This window comes from Thalassophryne amazonica, chromosome 5, assembly GCF_902500255.1.
Source record: "Thalassophryne amazonica chromosome 5, fThaAma1.1, whole genome shotgun sequence".
Lineage (NCBI taxonomy): Eukaryota > Metazoa > Chordata > Actinopteri > Batrachoidiformes > Batrachoididae > Thalassophryne > Thalassophryne amazonica.
Window position 1 is genome coordinate 34,911,717 of NC_047107.1, and position 19,570 is coordinate 34,931,286.

A 19,570-nucleotide genomic window follows, 5' to 3' on the forward strand; every position below is an offset into this window, starting at 1 on the left:
TTTGCCTCACTGTACATATATGTTATGTATGTAGTATATGATATAGAATAACATGCCACAATGTGTAAACTGTTAATAACAGACAAGATACTCAACAGTTAAGCCAAGTATACTATGATAGATTGCTACTGTATCATAAATGTTTCACTGTAATGCAAAAATGTAAAATAGAAAACCCTACACATTACAGTGTGCCGCCGTGCGACAGACTGGTGTCCTGTCCTGGGTGGACCCCGCCTCACGCCCTATGACTGCTGGGATAGGCTCCAGCCCCCCCATAACCCTTAACTGGAGTACGCGGACATAGAAAGTGGATGGATGGATTACAGCGTGCACTATCTGTTTCGTGTTGTGTAGTAAAGGAGAAGGGTGGGAGCTACGCAGCAGGTTGTCCCATCTGTGGCTTATGCAGAGTTCCAGACTGATATACGGTATCCGTGCATTGGAGTGCCCTGGCTGTTCCATGACAAAATCTGCCTGAAGAGGGGGTGGGTCAATGCACAAGCAGGGCAAATATTACATTTGTCGGAATGCCTATTTCAATAAAATGTTCGATTTAATCACAAAAAAAAAAAAAAAAAATCACAAATAACTCACCCGTTTGTGTCCGTTTTTGTCCTGTACAAAATGCTTTTCTCATTCATTAAGGGGCTGCTGATGTTTGGCGAGTCTGTTGGAAAGTTTTATGCATCCAGTTTGTCCTCGTCGCTGCAGTAAGCAGCAATGATGAAAACTTTAACAACTCATATCTGGCTGATTTTTTCCTCCCTGTTAAAGCTAAAAACAGCATCCAGTTGTCAAAATGCTGATGAAAGCAAACGATAACACAGCTGGTGTTTACAGGTCACCCGGCACTATTGGGAATTTAATAAATAAATAATGAATAAAAAAATAAAATAATAATTTCGAGTGAGTGTTTAACAACTTCAAAACAACAACAACAACAACAATAAAACAAAACAAAAAAACAAAAAACAAAAGGGGGTGTGCTGACGCTTGGCCCTGATCACTCTGATGCACGGATACGGTATGCATAGAGAGAGAGAGAGAGAAAAACAAGATACAACAAGGCAACGTTAGGGGAGATGATGGTCTAGTGGTTAAAGTGTTGGGCTTTAGACCAGAGGAAAATCACTAGGGGCCTTTGGGCAAGGTCCTTAATCCCCTAGTTGCTCTCGGTGTGTAGTGGGCGCCTTGTATGGCAGCAGTCTCACATAAGGGTAAATGTGAGGCATTTGATGTGTAAAGCACTTTGAGCATCTGATGCAGATGGAAAAGCGCTATATAAATGCAGTCCATTTTATTTACGTTTCACTGTCACCTGTTGTACCCAAAAAGCTTCTGTGTACATACAAGGTACAATTTGCATGCATGGTTTGATAAATTAGTTCCCATAAATGAACAGTTCTTTCACTGTGCTTAGCTGAGCCATTAAACAGACTGACACTGAGTGACAGACATTATGATTGTACATCAAAACATACGAGGTCTGTGAGAAAAGTAACGGACCTTTTCATTTTTTTCAAAAACTATATGGATTTGAATCACGTGCGATTACATCAGACAAGCTTGAACCCTCGTGGGCATGCGAGAGTTTTTTCACGCCTGTCGGTTATGTCATTCGCCTATGGGCAGGCTTTGAGTGAGGAGTGGTCCACCCATCCCATCGGAATCCCTTTGTCTGACAACTTTCTGAGAGACTGGCGCTTTGCTTGATCAAAATTTTTTCAGAACCTGTGAGGCACATCGAAGTGGACACCATTTGAGAAATTCAGCTGGTTTTCGGTGAAAAGTTTAACGGCTGATGAGAGATTATAGAGTGTTAATGTCGCTTTAAGGACTTCCCACGGAGCGGGCCGTCGCGCCGCGCTCAGAGCCGCTGTCGCCAGCCTGTTTCAAGCTGAAAACCTCCAAATTTAAGCCTCTGTTGACCCAGGACGTCGTGAGAGAACAGAGAACTTTCAGAAGAGGTCGGGATCAGCAGATTATCCAGACATTCCACTGTTAAAGGAGATTTTGTAATGAAAGACGTGCGGACGGATTGGTGCGTTGGAAGGCAGCCGGTGCGGCGCGCCGGCACAGGAAAAACACCACCGTTGGAAGCCTTAAGGACAAGCTGGAACATGTCCAGCTGTTAAACAATTTCTCAGATACTCACTCAACTGAAAGCCATCAAAAGCCGCCTGGTTTTTACAAAAGGTTATCAACACCGAGGTGTTTTTCCTGTGGCGGCCTGCCGACATGCGAATCTGTCTGCACATCTTTCATTACAAGATGAGCAGAAGAGTTTTATTCACTTTATATATGCTTCCCTTAGGCAGTATTATTAGACGGTATTGCTTAAATTTTCATTGTTACGCAGATGATACCCAGCTTTATCTATCCATGAAGCCAGAGGACACACACCAATTAGCTAAACTGCAGGATTGTCTTACAGACATAAAGACATGGATGACCTCTAATTTCCTGCTTTTAAACTCAGATAAAACTGAAGTTATTGTACTTGGCCCCACAAATCTTAGAAACATGGTGTCTAACCAGATCCTTACTCTGGATGGCATTACCCTGACCTCTAGTAATACTGTGAGAAATCTTGGAGTCATTTTTGATCAGGATATGTCATTCAAAGCGCATATTAAACAAATATGTAGGACTGCTTTTTTGCATTTACGCAATATCTCTAAAATCAGAAAGGTCTTGTCTCAGAGTGATGCTGAAAAACTAATTCATGCATTTATTTCCTCTAGGCTGGACTATTGTAATTCATTATTATCAGGTTGTCCTAAAAGTTCCCTAAAAAGCCTTCAGTTAATTCAAAATGCTGCAGCTAGAGTACTGACGGGGACTAGAAGGAGAGAGCATATCTCACCTATATTGGCCTCTCTTCATTGGCTTCCTGTTAATTCTAGAATAGAATTTAAAATTCTTCTTCTTACTTATAAGGTTTTGAATAATCAGGTCCCATCTTATCTTAGGGACCTCGTAGTACCATATCACCCCAATAGAGCGCTTCGCTCTCAGACTGCAGGCTTACTTGTAGTTCCTAGGGTTTGTAAGAGTAGAATGGGAGGCAGAGCCTTCAGCTTTCAGGCTCCTCTCCTGTGGAACCAGCTCCCAATTCAGATCAGGAGACAGACACCCTCTCTACTTTTAAGATTAGGCTTAAAACTTTCCTTTTTGCTAAAGCTTATAGTTAGGGCTGGATCAGGTGACCCTGAACCATCCCTTAGTTATGCTGCTATAGACGTAGACTGCTGGGGGTTCCCATGATGCACTGTTTCTTTCTCTTTTTGCTCTGTATGCACCACTCTGCATTTAATCATTAGTGATCGATCTCTGCTCCCCTCCACAGCATGTCTTTTTCCTGGTTCTCTCCCTCAGCCCCAACCAGTCCCAGCAGAAGACTGCCCCTCCCTGAGCCTGGTTCTGCTGGAGGTTTCTTCCTGTTAAAAGGGAGTTTTTCCTTCCCACTGTAGCCAAGTGCTTGCTCACAGGGGGTCGTTTTGACCGTTGGGGTTTTACATAATTATTGTATGGCCTTGCCTTACAATATAAAGCGCCTTGGGGCAACTGTTTGTTGTGATTTGGCGCTATATAAAAAAATTGATTGATTGATTGATTACAAAATCTCCTTTAACAGTGGAATGTCCGGATAAACTGCTGAGCCCGACCTCTTCTGAAAGTTCTCTGTTTTCTCACGACGTCCTTAAATTTGGAGGTTTTCAGCTCGAAACAGGCTGACGACGGTGCCTCGGAGCGCGGCGCGACGTCCCGCTCCGTGGGAAGTCCTTAAAGCGACAGTAACACTCCATAATCTCTCATCAGCCGTTAAAATTTTCACCGGAAACCAGCTGAATTTCTCGAATGGTGTCCATTTCAGTGTGCCTCACAGGTTCTGAAAAAAATTTCAGAAAGCAAAGTGCCAGTCTCTCAGGAAGTTGTCAGACAAAGGGATTCCGACGGGATGGGTGGACCACTCCTCACTCAAAGCCTGCCTACAGGCGAATGACGTAATCGACAGGCGTGAAAAAACTCACGCATGTGCACGAGGGTTCAAGGTTGGCTGATGTAATCGCACGTGATTCAAATCCATATAGTTTTTGAAAAAAATAAAAAGGTCCGCTTATTTTCTCACAGACCTCGTACTTATCACAGAATACATTTTGTTTGCTGAGAAAGAAATATGTACACAGATGCAGCAATCATCTTTGGCCATGTGTGCTGTCAGTATGAAGTACATCACAGCACATGGATTGAGGTTCAGTCCTTCCAAGACCGATTGTGTCACATTTGGCAAGTGTTAGTTGGAACTGAAGCCTACGTGGACACTTAAAGACACACAGCTCCATGAGGGAGACCGTGTCAAGTATCTGGGTGTGAGACTCTTGTAATGATCCGCATGAACACGTGGAGGATAACTGTATGCAGACATGATTTCTTCTCACTTCAGGCCACAGGTTTTAGCAAGAAAAACTTAGACACTGACATGTTTGCCTATGTATGGAATGCAGCAGTGACACCGGTCCTCACCTATGGACTGAGTGCAATTAATATATAAAAAAAAGAGATATCAGTAATCTTGATAAGAGTCAGAGCAGCATGTTGAAAAGCAGCCTCAGATTACATAAATACACAAGATCTTCCGGCATTTTTCAATCATTGACAATTCATCCAATAGAGACGACCAATATCATGAACACTCTGCATATCAAGATGCTGATTAGACAGCATGACTATTACACAGGTGTAGCTTAGGCTAGCCACAATAAAAAGCTACTGACAAACTGCAGTTAGGTCGAGACCCCGATGAGAACGACAAGCATGCAGATGGTTGTTAGGCCGGTTGGATGTACTGCCAAATTCTCTGAAACGCCTTTGGAGACGGCTTATGGTAGAGAAATGAATATTCAATTCTCAGGCAACAGCTCTGGTGGACATTCCTGTAGTCAGCATGCCAGTTGCACACTTCCTCAAAACTTGTGACATCTGTTACACTGTGCTGTGTTATAAAACTGAAGATTTCAGAGTGGCCTTTTATTGTAGCCAGCCTAAGGCACACCTGCGCAATAATCATGCTGTCTAATCAGCAACTTGATATGCCACACCTGTGAGGTAGGACAGATTATCTCAGCAAAGGAGAAGTGCTCACCAACACAGATTTAGACAGACGTGTGAACAATATTTGAGAGAAATGGATTTTTTGTGTATATGGAAAATATGTTAGATTTTTCAGGTCATCTCCTGAAAAATGGGAGCAAAAACAAAAGTGATGTGTTTATATTTTAGTTCAGTGTGTGTGTGTAAGTACAGTAGTGTTCAGAATAATAGTAGTGCTATTGACTAAAAAGATTAATCCAGGTTTTGAGTATATTTCTTATTGTTACATGGGAAACAAGATACTAGTAGATTCAGTAGATTCTCAGAAATCCAACAAGACCAAGCATTCATGATATGAACACGCTTAAGGCTGTGAAATTGGGCTATTAGTAAAAAAAAAAAAAAAAAAAGTAGAAAAGGGGGTGTTCACAATAATCGTAGCATCTGCTGTTGACGCTACAAACTCAAAACTATTATGTTCAAACTGCTTTTTTTTTAGCAATCCTGTGAATCACTAAACTAGTATTTAGTTGTATAACCACAGTTTTTTATGATTTCTTCACATCTGCGAGGCATTAATTTTGTTGGTTTGGAACCAAGATTTTGCTTGTTTACTAGTGTGCTTGGGGTCATTGTCTTGTTGAAACACCCATTTCAAGGGCATGTCCTCTTCAGCATAAGGCAACATGACTTCTTCAAGTATTGTGACATATCCAAACTGATCCATGATACCTGGTATGCGATATATAGGCCCAACACCATAGTAGGAGAAACATGCCCATATCATGATGCTTGCACCACCATGCTTCACTGTCTTCACTGTGAACTGTGGCTTGAATTCAGAGTTTGGGGGTCGTCTCACAACTGTCTGCGGCCCTTGGACCCAAAAGAACAATTTTACTCTCATCAGTCCACAAAATATTCCTCCATTTCTCTTTAGGACAGTTGATGTGTTCTTTGGCAAATTGTAACCTCTTCTGCACTTCTTTTATTTAACAGAGGGACTTTGCAGGGCAAATAAATTAGCTTCACACAGGCGTCTTCTAACTGTCACAGCACTTACAGGTAACTCCAGACTGTCTTTGATCATCCTGGAGCTGATCAATTGGTGAGCCTTTGCCATTGTGGTATTCTTCTATCCATTTTGATGGTTGTTTTCCATTTTCTTCCACGCGTCTGTTTTTTTTTTTTTTTTGTCCATTTTAAAGCATTGGAGATCATTGTAGATAAACAGCCTATAATTTTTTGCACCTGTGTATAAGTTTTCCCCTCTCCAATCAACTTTTTAATCAAACTACGCTGTTCTTGTGAACAATGTCTTGAACGTCCCATTTTCCTCAGGCTTTCAAAGAGAAAAGCATGTTCAACAGGTGCTGGTTTCATCCTTACATAGGGGACACCTGATTCACACCTGTTTGTTCCACAAAACTGACGAACTCACTGAATGCCACACTACTATTATTGTGAACACCCCCTTTTCTACTTTTTTTTTTTTTTTACTAATAGCCCAATTTCATAGCCTTAAGAATGTGCATATCATGAATGCTTGGTCTTGTTGGATTTGTGAGAATCTACTGGTACCTTGTTTCCCATGTAACAATAAGAAATATACTCAAAACCTGGATTAATCTTTTTAGTCACATAGCACTACTATTATTCTGAACACTACTATATATATAGAGAGAGAGAGAGCGAGCGAGAGAGAGGGTTTTTACACATGTTCCGCAGGGATCTGTTTTAGGCCCCCTGCTTTTTTCCCTTTATGTAGCACCCCTTGGGAATATACTGCGGCACTTTGGGATTCCCTTTCATTGCTATGCTGATGACACTCAACTGTACATGCCAATAACTGCTGGTAATCTCATTCGCATAAAATCTTTGGGAGAATGCCTTGCATCAGTAAGAAGTTGGATGTCTAGTAACTTCCTACTTTTAAATTCTGATAAGACTGAAGTTATGGTTCTTGGGCCAGTGAGGTATCGGCATCAATTTGATCAGCTAGCACTTAGCTTAGGTTCGTGTGTTATACATCATACGGATAAAGTGAGGAACCTTGGAGTAATTTTTGATCCTACGTTGTCCTTTGATCTCTACATTAGAGACATTACGGGGACTGCTTTCTTCCATTTGCAAAATATAGCGAAGATTCATCCCATCCTGTCTATGGCTGATGCTGAGACTGATTCATGCATTTGTCTCTTCTAGATCGGACAATTGTAATGCTCTATTTTCTGGCTTACCGCAGTCCAGGATTAGGGGTCTTCAACTGGTTCAAAATGCTGCTGCCAGACTTTTGACACAAAGCAGAAAGTTTGACCACATTACGCCCGTTTTGGCGTCCCTGCACTGGCGTCCAGTTGCTGCAAGATCGGATTTTAAAGTACTGTTATTAGTTTATAAAACTGTTCATGGACTTGCACCTCCCTATTTGGCTGACCTGGTAAGGCCCTATGTACCAGCTCAGGCCCTGCGTTCTCAGGGTGGAGGACTTCTATGTGTTCCCAGGGTTAATAAAAAGTCTGCTGGTCACAGAGCTTTCTCCTACCGTGCCCCAGCTCTGTGGAACGATCTCCCGGCACACATTCGGCAGTCGGATACTGTGGAGACTTTTAAGTCACGTTTAAAGACTCATTTGTTTTCCCTTTTTATCATTAGTGTTATGATGTGTTTTTATTCTTGTATTCTTTTATGGTCATCTTTTTATTGTGTTTAAAATTTTTAATTCAGTTTTTTTTTTTTGTTTTATGTTGTGTGAAGCGCCTTGAGACGATCTCATCGTGAATTGGCGCTATATAAATTAATACATTGATTTGAAATTTGAATTTGATTCTTCCTATTTCACTTGAGGTCGCCATAGCAGAAATGATATGGATGTGCATGTTGATTGATCACAGGTTTTTTACACATAATGAGGACATAACCTGGGCTAATTTCTGGATTAAAAACAACATGTATATATTGTATTCCAAGTATGTTTCTGCTTTGAACAGAATGCAAACTGCCACCTTATGTTAATAAAAAAAACAAACCAAAAAACAGTAAATGGTCAGTATAGCCGGCCTATAGAGTCCATAACAGAATGTAACTGATCATATGAATGTCCAAATATAATTATTTGTCTAAATAATACCTTGCTATGTCAGAGGCTATATTAAATTAGGATAGTGTATACCTGTTTTCTTCAACATCTATACTGTCAGTTGTTTCTGCTACATAGAGTCCATAACACCACAAAATGCAAACATGGTTATTATGTTCATAAATCTGTAAAATGTTTATCTGATGAGGATACTTCATGAAATTTTGAAACAATATCCTAAATAACTATATTTTACATGGGACATAAGTTGATCAACATTGGATAAAAGTGAAAAATCGCACTCTTTGCAAAATTCATGACCATTTGATTGTGGCTGACCCAAAGATAAACTACACTACATACCCAAATATTGTTAATGATTTAAAATAATTGACTGACTACGTGATGTTAATTATCCCAATCAAAGGGGAGCAGTCACTGTTTTCCTGAAGCCATTTAATGCACCACACTGTGATACATTGTAAAATGTTTTTTTTTTTTTAATTTCAGTGTTGTCGATCATGTGAGGATGGATAATAGTCACATACAAAATCTTAGGTGCAAACCCAAGTTCACGTCTCGAGCGAAGCAATTTTTATTAAGTCGTGGCTCTTTTCAGGAGCTGTCTGCTTTTATTCTGTGTTAAACTCTTACTATGCTTACTGTGGTAGTAATATGCTTGGTGTTGTTTCTGTGATTTGGAGGTATACACCTTTTGTGGGCATTTTTCTACATACAGTTGTGCTCATAAGTTTACATAACCTGGCAGAATTTTTTATTTTTTTAGCCATTTTCAGAGAATACGAATGATAACACACACACACACACACAAAATCACTCATGGTTAGTGGTTGTGTGAAGCCATTTATTGTCAAACAACTGTGTTTACTCTTTGTAAATGATAATGACAACAGAAACTATCCAGATGACCATGATCAAAAGTTTACATACCAGAGTTTCTTAATACCATGCATGTCCCCCTTCAACATCAACGACAGCTAATGTCTTTTGTGGTAGTTGTGGACAAGGCTCTTCATTTTCTTTGATGGTAAAGCTGCCCATTCATCTTGGCAAAAAGTCTGTAAATTCCTGGGCTGTCTTGCATGAACTGCACATTTGAGATCTCCCCAAAATGGTTCAATGAGGTCAGGAGACTGAGATGGCCACTCCAGAACGTTCACTTTATTCTGCTGTAGCCAATGACAGGTTGACTTGGCCTTGTGTTTTGGATCGTTGTCATGTTGTAACGTCCAAATACATCCCATGTGAAGCTTCCAGGCTGAAGAGTGCAAATTTTCCTCCAGTATTTTCTGATAACATGCTGCATTCATCCTTTCATGAATTCTGACTAAGTTTCCTGTGTCTTTGTACCTCACACATCCCCAAAACATCAGTAATCCACCTCAGTACTTCACAGTAGCAAGGATGTACCTTTCATCATAGGCCTTGTATACTCCTCTCCAAAAGTAACATTTATAGTTATGACCAAAGAGTTCAATTTTGGTCTCATTACTCCAAATGACTTTGTTCTCCTTGCTGTTTGGCATATTGTAAATGGGATACTTGGTGGGACTTGATGAGATCTGTCCAGAAATGCTGAAGGCTCTGGGTGTGGAGGGATTGTCTTGGTTGAGACATCTCTTCAACATTGCGTTGAGGTCTGGGAAAGTGCCTAAGGAGTGGCAAACTGGGGTGATGGTCCCTTTATTAAAAAGGGGGACCAGAGAGTGTGTGTCAACTACAGGGGCATCACACTACTCAGCCTCCCTGGTAAAGTCTACTCCAGGGTGCTGAAAAGGAGGGTTTGGCCTATAGTCGAACCTCTGATTGAAGAGGAGCAATGTGAGTTCCATCCTGGTCGTGGAACAACTGACCAGCTCTTTACTCTCACAAGGATCCTGGAGGATGCCTGGGAGTATGCCCACCCAGTCTACATGTGCTTTGTGGACTTGGAGAAGGCGTATGATCGGGTATCCCGAGAGATACTGTGGGAGGTGCTGTGGGAGTATGGAGTGAGGGGGTCCCTTCTCAGGACCATCCAATCTCTGTACTCCCAAAGTGAGAGCTGTGTTCGGGTGCTCGGCAGTTTCAAATGGAGGTTGGCCTTCGCCAGGGCTGCGCCTTGTCACCAATCCTGTTTGTGATATTCATGGACAGGATATCGAGGCGTAGTCAGGGGGAGGAGGGTTTCCGGTTTGGTGGGCTCAGGGTCTCATCACTGCTTTTTGCAGATGATGTGGTCCTGTCGGCTTCATCGGCCGATGGCCTCCAACACTCACTGGATCGATTCGCAGCCGAGTGTGAAGCGGCTGGGATGAGGATCAGCACCTCTAAATCTGAGGCCATAGTTCTCAGCAGGAAACCAAAGGATTGCCTACTCCAGATAGGGAATAAGGCCTTGTCCCAAGTGAAGGAGTTCAAGTACCTCGGGGTCTTGTTCACGAGTGAGGGGAAGATGGAGCATGGGATTGGCCGGAGAATCGGTGCAGCAGGGGTGGTATTGTATTCGCTCGACTGTACTGCTGTGACAAAAAGGGAGCTGAGCCAAAAGGTGAAGCTCTCGATCTACTGGTCAATCTTCGTTCCTGCTCTCACCTATAGTCATGAGGGTTGGGTCATGACTGAAAGAACTGGATCACAGGTACAAGCGGCCGAAATGGGCTTCCTCAGGAGGGTGGCTGGTGTCTCCCTTAGCGATAGGGTGAGAAGTTTGCTCATCTGTGGGGAGCTCGGAGTAGAGTTGCTGCTCCTTCGCATTGAAAGGAACCAGCTGAGGTGGTTCAGGCATCTGGTAAGGATGCCTCCTGGGCGCCTCCCTAGGGAGGTGTTCCAGGCACATCCATCTGGGAGGAGACCCCGGGGAAGACCCAGGACTAGGTGGAGAGATTATATCTCCACATTGGCCTGGGAACGCCTCAGGATCCCCCAGTCAGAGGTGGTCAATGTGGCACGGGAAAGGGAAGTCTCTGGTCCCTTGCTGGAGCTGTTACCCCCGTGACCTGAACCCGGAAAAGCGGTTGAAGATGAATGAATGAATGATACTTAGTGGCATTTGCGTAGTAATGGCTTTTTTGTGGTGACTCGACCATGCAGCCCATTTTTCTTCAAATGCCTTCTTATTGTGCATTTTGAAACAGTCACACCACTTTTTTCGGAGCCCTGTATTTCAGGTGAACCTATTTGTGGGTTTTTCTTTGCATCCTGAAAATTTTTTCTGGGAGTTATTGCTGAAATTTTTGTTGGTCTACCTGACCGTGGTTTGGTTCCAACAGAATCCCTCATCTTCCATTTCTTAATTAGAGATTGAACATTGCTGATTGGCCTTCTCAGTTCCTTGGATATGTTTTTATATCCCTTTCCTGTTTTATACAGTTCAATTACCTTTTCTTTGATAATTCTTTTGCTTTCCCTATGACTCAGAAACCAGAAACGTCAGTGCAGCACTGGATGAAAGATGCAAGGGTTTGCCAGGAGCCCAGAAACTCACTGACCTTGTATACACACACACACTGATTACAAAGAAACAGATCACAGGTGAGGATGGTTACCTTTTGTAGCCATTCAAACCGGTTTGTGTCAACTTGTGTGCATGTTATCAGGCCAAAATCACCAGAGTATGTAAACTTTTGATCAAGGTCATTTGGTTATTTTATGTTGTCATTATGATTTAAAAAGAGTAAACAGTTGTTTGACAATAAATGGCTTCACACAACCCTAACGATGAGTGGAAAAAAAAGAGTTTTTGTTTTATCATGCATATTCTTTGAAAAGGGCAGCACGGTGGATTAGTAGTTAGCACTGCTGCCTCACAGCATGAAGGTCATGGGTTCGATTCCCGCCTGTGGCCTTTCTGTGTGGAGTTTGCATGGTCTCCCCGTGTTTGCGTGGGTTCCCTCCGGGTGCTCTGGCTTCCTCCCACATCCAAAGACATACAGGTTAGGTGGACTGGAGACTTTAAATTGACCGTAGGTGTGAGTGTGTTTGTTTGTCTATATGTGGCCCTGCGACAGACTGGCATCCAGGGTGTACCCCGCCTCACGCCATATGACTGCTGGAATAGGCTCCAGCCCCCTGTGATCCTTAACTGGAGTAAGAGGTTGAAGAGGAGTGATGAGTAAGTGATTCTCTGAAAAAAATGCCACCCCCCCCCCCCCCAAAAAAAAATTCTGCCATAGTATGTAAACATTTGAGCACAACTGTAGTTTCTACACTGCACCTTATTCCAAAAGGGAGTAAATTCATTTGTTTCCCCTCAAAGATGATAAAGTTGTTTTTTTTTTTTTTTACAAATTAAAAATAAAAAACTAAAATCACATGTACATTAGAATTCACACCCTTTGCTCAATACGTTTTAATAATACTTTGTAGTACTTTGCTTAATACCAAGTATACTGAAATTTTAGAGCAACATATGTTGCCTTCAAGACGTCTTTTCCAGGGACACCCATGCATTTTTTTTAATAAGACAAAGCAAAACCACATTCTGCACACATTACAAAGAGACAGCTGTGGAAGAAACGGATACAGATGCTGGAATGGTCTACCTGCAGTCCTGACCTGCCCCCAACACAGAATCTGTGGAGAATTCTGAAAAAGAATATGCAACAATGATATCCCCATACAGTTCCGCACCTGTATAAAGGAGCGGAACAGGTCAGGTCAACCACGTGTTTGCAAGAAGAATGAGACAAAACAACACTTGAAACACTTCACTGCTTGGTATCCTCACTGAAAAACAACTTTAAGTGTTGTGAGAAGGAATGGCATTACAAAGTTGTAAATACTTTAGCATCCCATTTGGAATGTGTTGCAGATCTTAAATGCAGGGACACCATGTTTCCAATGCAGGACAGTCTAAAGTCTTATCTTGACAGATGGCTGGCCCTTGAGAAATCCTCTAGCTTGTGTTGTCGAACCAACCATGACCTTTGACCTGTCCATACAGAACAGCTCAGGATAAATAGTGTGATTGTTTTCTTTTTTTCAGATTTGTTTTGAGCCATTACTTAAAATTCTCTTCTGTGTGTCGGCCATAAGCGCTGCAGATGGTGCGGGAGGGAAGTAAATAAAAACATCAACAACATTACAGGGAATGGTGAATAAACTGGTTGTGACTGCCTCATCCACCAACGCAAAGTGCCACCAGTCCACTCCAGCCAACCTAAGATAACACACACACACACACACAAACACACACACGCACACGCACACACACCTTCAACCGCTTATCTGGGATCGGGTTGTGGGGACCTGAGATAATAGCTGCACAAAATTCTCAGAATAGACTGTTGCCTCGATCACCATTTTCATCTATGCTGGTGATCAGTGACGACCACCTGTTTGAAAATCTGTAGAAGTACTTTTGTGGATGCTGATTTGATCATGGCAGCATTGCGGATATCCCAAAGAACTGAGGAGATACATTAGTGTCGACAGAGATTAAGTGGGGAGAGCAAACAAAGAAAGCATGAACGTGTGAAATAAAACTGTGTACTTTGCCAGTAGGGAGCTGAAAACAAAACAAAAAACAAACAAAAAAAACAAACAAACTGTGATTCCCCCACTAGGAATCCTCTGTCAAGAGCCCATTGGTGTAGGAGTCCACGAGGAGGTGGAGGGTGGGTGCAGAGGCGCTGTTGCACCTGGAATACCCACTTGCCCAATGACCTTTCTCCCTCTGTGTGGGTAAGTGCTTCCCTTTGTCAGTAAGAGTTACTCATGCACATTCTATACACACTATTTCCCTTGCGTTCCCCTGCACACCCTGTAAACCCACACCTACGACAATCAGCACCCACCTCTTTCTAATGCAGTTCTGAGAGCATCGTTCTTCCTTTTACATGCAGTCAGGCTAACAGACGGGGAGAGAGAGCATGACAGATGGTGTTCACAGCTCTATTTCTGAGGCTGGACTTGTACTGCCACAGCTACACCCCCCACCACCCCCACCCCCGCCTATTCCACTCAAGCCAAGTGCTTATGAGACTGCCTCCTCATCTTCGCCTCAGTAATCAGCCCATTCATTTGCAGGGTTATTGTGAATTAAAAGTCTGTGTCTTACAAAGAACTTCGACATTTTCAGGTTAATCTTACCCCCAAAGCCCCATAACTGGAAGAGTCGCATCAATGCCTAAGTACTAAAACTATCTCGCTGAAGGAAATTTATACAGTGTCTCTTCATAAAAAGTGCAGCTGTTGCTCACAAGGCTGGAAATGAACATTTTGGTGAAAGTGCACTGAAAAAGACTGACTGACCTGATGGTCTTCCATCACAAATGAAAATGAACAAGCAAAATCTCACTTACAGCTTACAAACATAGCCTGCAATTTTTTTTAATGACAATCTTGGTCATTTGTACATCAACACAAAACAAAAACACTGAATACTCTTTGGGAATTATTATTCTCATTTAATGCTGCTCTCTATTTTGTCAATATCTATCTATCAGTCTGTCTGTCTGTCAGTGTATTCATTCATCATCCGCTTCTAACCCTAAACCCAACACTATGCATGAGAAGAAATGGCTGGAGCACAGACCAACACATGTTGAAAACATGATAGCATAAACCCACATCAAGCCTCCAACATATCAAAGTTGAGCCTTCTGGAAAATGTGGAATCCAAATGTGGGTCCCACAGTCAGGAATGCAATTTATACCTGAAAGCAGAAGCCATTCCTTTTTAATTCTTTGGGACTTCATACCCACGTGTTGTAACAGGTGCCGCTGATGTTTGCTCATCTATTCCAGCCTTTAGGAGGAATTTTGTCGTTGGTTTGCAGTGGTGCAACTGTTGAGCCAAGGCACCATACAAAGTAACTAAGGGCTGACCTAAGTGAAATGATTTATATTATTAGTGAACATTTAGTTTTTTTTTTATAAAATGTTGATAGAACAGGCAACTTGTGCTTGCCAGCAAAGCAGCTGGGGATGTGGGGATATGGATTTTATGTTCCATGTTTTACACCTGATGGCACCGGAACTTCCGGTGCAGGGGAGACTGTATTGGAGCCCACTGTACTGTGAAGATGGCTGAGTCCTTGGAGTTTATTCGCTGTTTAATGGAGCTTCCTAAAGTCTCAGTAAATGATGTGAGGCAGATTGTTCATTTAGCGACCCCAACGGCACAGATCCTGCTGGAGAAAGGATTTCAATTTTGTTTGTTCCTACAGCCCTGACAGAAGCGCTTCGGTCTCGTCAAGCACCATATCCACTGCAGCTGGCTCCGCAGAAGAGCAGTAGTTGTGGTCAGGCAAAGTTACCTCCATCGCTGGTTCCTCCAGGTGATCAGTGAGAGGGTTTGGTCACTTTCTTTGCTCCCAAACACCGAGACGAGTGGCAGGAATGGAATAATTGTTCCACTCGAAAAGAACGGGGGCAGCTCCTTTTTTAACAAACGGTGCACCTGTGTGGTTGAAGGCTGGATCACATCGGTAGGCAGAAAATGCCGAGAACAGACTCTGGTGTTACTCCTTACTACAAAATGATGCCTCCAAATATTTATGACCCATTTCCTTTGCTGCTCAGCATCTTTCAGGAAAAAGAAAAAAAAAAAAACCTCAAAACAGAGTTACACCGTGCAGAAACTGTACATGTGGGTATAGAGCAGTGACAGCTCAATGTGCTATCCTCTCTCCTCTGGAAAGAAAACTTGGTCTTCTTCGATGTGATGATGGATGCACACAACCACAAAATATGAACAATGACAAAAAATACTAGAAAAGTTGTAAATTGATTAAAGTTTTCAGATATCAAACAGACTCAAACACCGGCATCCGCCATAACCGGAAACGGCACAGCAATCAGAGATTTTAACAGAAATACATCACACCACTCCGTGCGTGTAGTCCATTAGTGATGCTTGATGCTGATAGACACATCACGAAAAAAAGGGGTGGGGGTGGAGAGAAATTAAGTAACGCGCCGTATGTTTAGGGATGTAACGGATCACATAACCCACAGTTTGGTAAGGATGACCATTTTTAGTCACAGATCATTGTTCAGATCAGCAAAGAAAAAGACGTAACAAAATGGAGACAAATATTACCTTGGTTTTTATTTTTAACAAGCTCTTCAGCAATCAAAACAAGGAACTGAGGGGGGGGGGGGGGGTGGCAAATCGCTGGCTAAGGTGACCCATTCAGTAATTAAGATATAGCTAACTGGATAATCTGTTATTATCATATTGTGCAAATGAGTCGTCTATCTAACCTGCCATTGTCTGGTCGCCTGATGTCTAGGTTGGGGGACAGCTACATCCAGTTAAATCCTAGCGCCAGGACCTCAAGGCAAACCTGATTTGGACATAAATACTCATATCCTCAAAGTAACACTCGGTGGATTTGGACATAATTACATTCAAAATAACACTCAACTGATTTGGATGCAACTAACAAAGTAATGCTCACCTGATTTTGACATAATTACACTCAAAGTAACGCTCTGCTGATTTTGACACAATTACCCTCAAAGTAATGCTCGCCTGATTTTGACAGAATTACCCTCAAAGTAACGCTCACCTGATTTTGACATAATTACACTCAAAGTAACACTCATCTGATTTTGACAGAATTACCCTCAGCATTAACACTCGCCTGATTTTGACAGAATTACCCTCAAAGTAATGCTCGCCTGATTTTGACACAGTTACCCTCAAAGTAATGCTCACCTGATTTTGACATAATTACACTCAAAGTAACGCTCGCCTGATTTTGACAGAATTACCCTCAAAGTAACGCTCACCTGATTTTGACATAATTACCCTCAAAGTAACACTCATCTGATTTTGACAGAATTACCCTCAGCGTTAACACCCGCCTGATTTTGACAGAATTACTGTTGTGTGGGCCGCTGAAGAGGAGGTACTGCTGGCCCAACACCACCAGAGGGCGCCCTGCTTGGAGTGCGGGCTCCAAGCACGAGAGGGCGCCAGACCCAGAAGAAGTGACAGCTGTCACTCATCCTCTGCACCAGCTGTCACTCGTTTATCACCACCATAAAAGCCGGACTGCAACTCCACCTCCCCGCCGAGAAATCGACTACCAGTACCAAGGTAATTTCTCTGCTGACTAATACGTTGTCTAACCTTGTTCTGTGTGCAGTCGCATTCCTGTGAAGACCCAGAAGAGGGACAAACAGGAGCTGCACGAGTGTGTATGATTTGGAGGTGGAGGTGCTCCCTCCTAACGGTGTCTGGACTATAAATTACTGAGTGTGCGGACTCACACTCACACATCATATTTCTGCTTTCTACCAGCAGTACCAGGGTCGACAGTCGAAGACAGAGGCCACCTGGGGACTCGGGACTTGGCGGCTCCGGTGTTCTTCAGGCCGTTGGTGGTGGAAGCCGTGTGGGACGCGGCTTCTCTCTCGTCGGGCGTCTTCTATCTTCGAGCCTGCCCACACATCACCTGGTGTTTATTGACTGTGAAAATTACGACACGTTTCGTTGTGTATTATCACAACATTAAATTGTTACCTTTTGGCTTACTCATTGTCCGTTCATTTGCGCCCCCTGTTGTGGGTCCGTGCTACGACACCTTCCCAACAGGATTTCTCGGCCATCGTCATGGACTCAGAGGGGCGTCAACTCAAGCTTGAACGGCCAATGGAAGAGCCAGGAGCGCAGGCGTCAGCGGGAGGCGGGTTGAGTGAGCTGCAGCAGATCTTAACCGCCTTCAAGGCCCGGTTGGAATTAGTGACCGAGCAGAGTGTCCTCCTTAATCGAAGGGTGGAGGCTCTCACCGCCAGGGTGGAAGCGCGCGATCAGGGCGCTGCTGCAGCCACTCCTCTGGCTGGTCCTGGGCCTGTATCAGACGTTCCACTGGTCGTTCAACGAACCCCCCCACCGTCCCCTGAAGCATACATAAGCCCTCCGGAACCGTACGGGGGCTGTGTCGAGACGTGCGCGGACTTCCTCATGCAGTGTTCGCTCGTCTTTTCACAGCGCCCCGTCATGTACGCATCAGACGCTAGCCGGGTAGCTTATGTTATTAATCTGCTTCGAGGAGAAGCACGCGCATGGGCTACGGCGCTTTGGGAGCAGAATTCACGGCTCCTAACGTCTTATACTGGGTTCGTACGGGAATTCAAACAAGTGTTTGATCATCCCAACAGAGGCGAGACCGCTTCGAACGTGCTGCTGTCGATGAGACAGGGGCGCCGTAGCGCAGCCGAGTATGCAGTCGACTTCCGCATCGCGGCAGCGAGGTCCGGCTGGAATAACGTTGCGCTCCGCGCCGCCTTTGTAAATGGACTGTCCCCGGTCCTTAAGGAGCACCTACTGGCCAAGGAAGAACCGCGGGAATTTGACGGGCTGATCGATTTGGTTATACGCTTAGACAACCGTTTAAGCGAGCATCGTCGGGAGCAGGCCGGGAGGCTGTGACCGGGCACGAGCCGTCCCTCCCCTTCTGGTTCCGACAAGGTGGCGTCGTCCCCACGCTTCACTGCCAGAGAGCTCCGTGTGGCTACGGCTCCCCCTGCTGAGGAGGCTAGGGACACGAGCAGGGCCAAATTAAAATCACAAATCAGACAAAGGAGGCTGGCCTGCGGGGAGTGTTTTGTCTGCGGCTCTTGCGAGCACATGCAGAAGGACTGCCCTAAAACGGTCAAACTACAACGCCCGTCCTTAGAAACTGTGCTAAGGGTGGGTCATAACACGCACGCGGGAAAACCCTGCAAATCTGCACGAATCCCAGTTACAATCCTTTGTGGGGATTTAACCCTTCATGCCCCAGCACTGATAGACACGGGGTCTGAAGGGAATCTGCTGGACAGCAGATGGGTAAAGGAAGTAGGGCTCCCTCTGGTGGCTCTGCCGGCACCATTGCAGGTGCGAGCACTAGATGGCACCCTGCTTCCATTAATCACACATCAGACACAACCAGTGACTTTGGTTGTGTCTGGGAATCACAGGGAGGAGATAGTGTTCCATGTAACACCTTCTACCTCCCGAGTGATTTTGGGCTTTCCATGGATGGTGAAGCACAATCCCCGGATTGATTGGCCGTCTGGGGTTGTGACGCAGTGGAGCGAAACCTGCCACCGGGAGTGCTTAGGATCCTCGGTTCCTCCCGGCACTACGGCTAATGAGGAGGTCAAAGTTCCCCCCAATCTATCGACGGTGCCAAAGGAGTACCACGATCTTGCTGATGTTTTCAGCAAAGATCTGGCACTCACTCTTCCCCCGCACCGACCGTATGATTGTGCCATCGATTTGGTCCCGGACGCTGAGTACCCGTCCAGTAGGTTGTACAACCTCTCACGTCCGGAACGCGAATCAATGGAGACCTACATCCGGGACTCCTTAGCTGCCGGGCTGATCCGAAACTCCACCTCCCCGATGGGTGCTGGTTTCTTTTTTGTGGGCAAGAAAGACGGCGGACTCCGTCC

At 44.0% G+C, this 19,570-nt stretch overlaps 1 protein-coding gene across 3 annotated transcripts in view; it reads right to left on the reverse strand.

Annotated features, from left to right (window-relative positions):
- Positions 1-19,570, reverse strand: part of LOC117510309 (phosphatidylethanolamine-binding protein 4) — a 126,623-nt gene that overhangs the window by 59,644 nt on the left and 47,409 nt on the right. The window lies entirely within an intron of this gene.